Genomic DNA, 5020 nt, shown 5'->3' with positions numbered 1-5020 from the left:
TTCTGAGGTAGCTAGGAAGAAGCCAGTGGTGATTGGCTTATTTGTGTGCATTTTTATCTCAAAGCTGATACTCTACAACATGAGGGATACCTCCACTTCTAGCTGCTTGTTGATTGACTGGAGATAAAATGTGCCATGGACTTTTCTGTGACAACTCTCTTTGACTTAGGATCCTTATCTGTTGTTTTCTTGTTTACCTAGGATTACATCTATAAACCACTGATAGAGATAGTTTTAATTTTTTGAAGAATTGCCAAACTTTAATTTTTATATGCCATTACCAAAACTACATTTTTTCTCTATTTTAATGAATAACCAATGGGTGTCCTTATTGTCCAAATGATTGATATCATGTGTTTGTTGTGATTTTCTATTTCTAATTTCTAACTTTCTTTTCCATGACTGGATTTTTTCTCTTCTGGTATTTAATTTTAGAAGCATTTTCCATGATGCTGTTCATCTTCTGTGAGGTGTTTAGCTAGCAAGACTTTTTTTTTATAATATATGTTCTTTATTGTAGAAATACTGTACAGATGGGTTACAGTTATATGAATAAGGTAATGAGTACATTTCTTATTGAGCATTGTTATCCCTTCCTTTGTTTTTCCCTACCACCTCTTCCCTCCAAACTTCCCCAACTCCTCTCTACCTTCCCCCCCACAACAAGTTGTAAAGTTAGTTTTCAAAATAGTATCTTGTATATGTCATTGTTACAATGGGTCAAACTTTATCCCTATTTAAGCATTTTTCCCTCCCCTCACCCAGGAATTAGAAAAGTGTATATCTAAGATGCCGGGCACCAGAATAAAATGCAGTGAATCGGGTGTGATACTATGAGGGAGGAACATACCAAAGAAACAAAAACCACATAGTACATTATAAGTATGTTAAAAAATAATACACGATAGAAAAAACCAATTGATTCCCTGTCTTCAGATTTATTTTGTTTAACACCATCTTGTATGGTCATATGTACATAGCTTTTGACCTTTTCTGCTTGTCCTAGACTTATAATACTTATGCTTGTAACACTTTTAACTGTTCATTTGCCTGTTCCACCATTGCGTTCATTGTGCTAAAATGTTTCATTTAGATGAAAGCACAGTAACTTTCCATTTCCAGTGTTTGGAGTGGAAGTTATGGCCTTGTCAATTAGACAATTGATTCTTCCATTTACTCTAACCCAGAGAATAATTATTCCTATTCTTTTATGAGCTATTTGACTTGTATTTATATTTCCCCTTATTTACACTATTATTTGCAAAGTTCAAGTCTCTATTAAGAACCAAACAATGTTGAGGGGAAAAAATATATGGTCTAGATTTAATGTTTCACATATGAATGCCCGGTATCTCAATAGCAATCCTTGCTAAGAGTGTCATGATTAGGCCTTGTATTATGTGATACCTTCTCCAACAATCAGATATCTATTATTTGCAAATATTTTTCAGTCTTTTATTTCTTTGATCCATGTGTCTGTCTAATCAGCATGTTTTCTGCTATTATGGCTGTGCAGTATAAGTAAAGAACGGGCAGGGGGATGCTTTTGTGTTGTTTTTGTGGTAAAATAGCTCTGGTTACTGGATGATTTCCTTATTCATAAAATTCAGTTTTCCTTGTTCTATTTCTGAGAAGGAAATGATAGGAATTTTGACATAGACTGTACTGAATATTCAATAATACAGCTCTTTTCGCCATACTGCCTCTACCATCATGCATAATGGGAGGTGTGTGTGTTCATATGTGAAATTTTGTTGATTTCCCCTTCTATGGTTCATGATTTTTTACCTCAGTTTTACAATCCTGTTCTTGTAGAAGCTTCTTTTTGCTTCATTCATTATTGGCATGGTACTTTAATCTCTAATTCTTTTTGTGGGGGGGAGGTGTGGTGCGGTGGTGGGCCTGAACTCTGGGCCTGGGTGCTGTCCCTCAGCTCATCAGCTCAAGGCTAGCGCTCTACCACTTGAGCTACAGTACCACTTCCGGCTTTTTCTTTTTGCTTATGTGGTGCTGAGGAATCGAACCCAGGGCCTCATGCATGCAAGGCAAGCGCTCTACCACTGAGCCAACTTCCCAGCCCTAATCTCTAATTCTTTTTCTTCTACTTGATTATTTTATTCCTTCTACTAATTTTGGGTTTGTTTTTTCTAGTTCCTTGAGATAAAGCATAGGTTCATTAGTACAGAACCACTACTTCTGATTTCAGCAAAAGTTTTTACAGGTTCATTTCATTTTCTATATGTGTAGATTCTCATTTCTTTTTTCATTTTTTATTTGTTCCAAAGATTAGTAAACTTCTATTGCTGTGCCTTAAAAAATAAGTCATATAATCATGTATTGATCATTTAATTACATTGAATACTTTTAATTAAATTAAAGGCTTTATTTCTGATTGAAAAAGAATTCATGTCATTTTGGTGTTAGGAAAATGTGTTGAGGATTATCTCAAAGTCTGCTTAAATAGTGTTTTGATAATATATTTATGTTCATTTACAATTGTTATGTCATCTTGTTGATCAGATTGCTTCATCATTGAATTACAAACATGACGTATTTAATTGCTTTGATTAAGGTCTATTTAATGTGATAAGTTATGGATACTTCTGCTTTCTTTTCCCTTCCATTTGTGTGGACTGCCTTATTCCATACCCTTTATTCTCCGTTGATGTACTGCTTATTACTTTTATAAAGATGATGTACAGAGATTTTACAGTTATATAAGACAGATGAAGAGAATATTTCTTTGTGAACAATGTCACCACTTCACTCTATATTTCCCTCCCATCCTCACCCAAAGGTCTATTGTATATTTCCAACATCGTGTCTACGGAGTACCACTGCTTCATTGGACACCCTTTGTTCCACCTTTTCTGTGACTCCATGCTCACCAAAACAGCAATAAAGAAAATACCTGTCTTGTTCTCATTCTCCTAAGTTCTTTTTTTAACAAATATTCTTTATATGATCAGATGGACATGGGTATTACCCTTTTGTGTCCTCTCCTGAGTATATTCTCCTTTGTTCTCACTGTGGGGAATGCCTAGAGACCTATATATTTTATCATGTGAAAATTGTTTTTTTGGTGTTTTTTTTTCTGGTTGATTGTGGGGCTTGAAATCTGGGCCTGGGCGCTGTCCCTCATCCCTTCACCTCAAGGCTAGCACTTAAGCCACAGCACCACTTCTGGCTTTTTCTGCTAATGTGCTGAGGAATCCAACCCAACCATATACATGCAAGGCAAGCACTCTACCACTGAGCCCACTTCCCAGCATCTGCTGTTTTTTTTAAACCATTTCGTTTGTTATTTGTAGATTTGTAGGTACATTCTATACTCAGAGAAATCATAAACCTATGTTTCTGTGGATCTGGCTTACTTTACTTTCTTACTCTCACTGAAGGCCATTAATGGTCAATTAACTTTCCTGGAATCAAACTATCCTTTGGACTGATGGTTTTATTCATTAAGGCATTCCAATTTTTATTTGTCGAGTTTGCATTCCAAGTCATTATTGACAGATCACTTCTCAACATTGCCATCATATACCTTATTCTCCTGGTTTATTGAAACTTGTTCCTCCCTTCCTCTCCTTTAGAGTCTTTGATGTTTATTAAGTAAGTTCAATAGTAGTGAGTTTAGACTTTTGGATTATGAATTTTCATTTGTCCACTATAGATTTTGAGGTACTTATGGGGCTTAAAATAGATTACAAGAAGCTAGTTTTCATTAATAGCAAAATCTGTGATGATGAGGATAAAAGAAAAAAAACAAACACACACAATTAATATAGGGCTCTGATCAAATCCATAACTGAATGTAGAGACATGTTATAATGAAATCTTTTCCTTTTCCTTTTAATGAAATTTCTGTTTAATATTTTAAGATAAGATGTGGTTACAAATTTGACAAGAAATGTAATTACTACCTGACTAATATCACTGCACACCCTCTGTACATCACCTCGTCAAAAAATCAAAATAAAAATATTTTCAGATATTAAAGTCATACAAAAATGTAAATGACAACTACATTGCATTTCTCCAATAATTTGAAATTTTAATATTTAATTTTCCATTTTTCTTTGGAAATTATTAGATATGTTAATAATTTTCACTCTTCATAAAAATCATGTTTAACAGTTGTCTACAATATTTAAAATTGTAGAACCTGCTTGGCTCACTTGTATAGTCTGTCACCAGTAAATTTTATACATTTTTAATATTTTATTTTCTTTTGGTAGTAGTATGAACAGTTGCCATTCAACAAAGCAGTTTTTGAATACATTGTCTCTTGAACCATTTCACCCCATTTTCACCCATACCTCCAAACCCCTTCTATCTTTTCATAATTTTTGAGTTATATATTGTAACTTTTGTGATTTAACAGAAAATTTATGTAGATTGTATGTATAATTTTGCATATACTTATATATTTATGTATATTTTTCATAGTTTCATATATGTAGTATTATATATATGCTCTTTGTGTATTATATAATATATAGAATGTATAATATATATTATTACCACATGTAACCTTACCAGTTAATTTAATACATTTGAAAGATTATTTTCTTGGGAATTTTCAAGATGGCGGAGGAGAAGCTGGAATCTGAAAAAGCTCTCGCATAGAAAGCAGTTTTACAGTTCCAGTGAACAGTCCTAAGCCAGAGAATCACACCAAGTGTGCCATCACAGGACAGAGAGTTAGACAAGAGAGGGAAGCCAAGGCAAAAAGACACATCTGAGTGCTCGCCGGTAAGCCGCCTCGGCGGCGGAGGCAGGGTCACAAGTGGCGGAGATCGCAGCCGGGGCCATACCTGAGCACTCACACAGAGAGTCCTGGACGAAGGAGCCAGACGCAGTGGGCAAGCAGATTCTACTCAACACCAGCAAGAACCAACAAAGTGCGGACATCTTCATCCTGCAGCTTGCAGACCAGAGACGACCCAGGATCCAAGACTCGGCGTGAGTAGAAGCCTGACATCCTCACTCCTTCTCAGGGAGCAGAGGAGGGAAGGCC

This window comes from Dipodomys ordii, unplaced genomic scaffold (assembly GCF_000151885.1).
Source record: "Dipodomys ordii isolate 6190 unplaced genomic scaffold, Dord_2.0 Scaffold235, whole genome shotgun sequence".
Lineage (NCBI taxonomy): Eukaryota > Metazoa > Chordata > Mammalia > Rodentia > Heteromyidae > Dipodomys > Dipodomys ordii.
Note: the sequence above shows the minus strand (reverse complement) of the source record.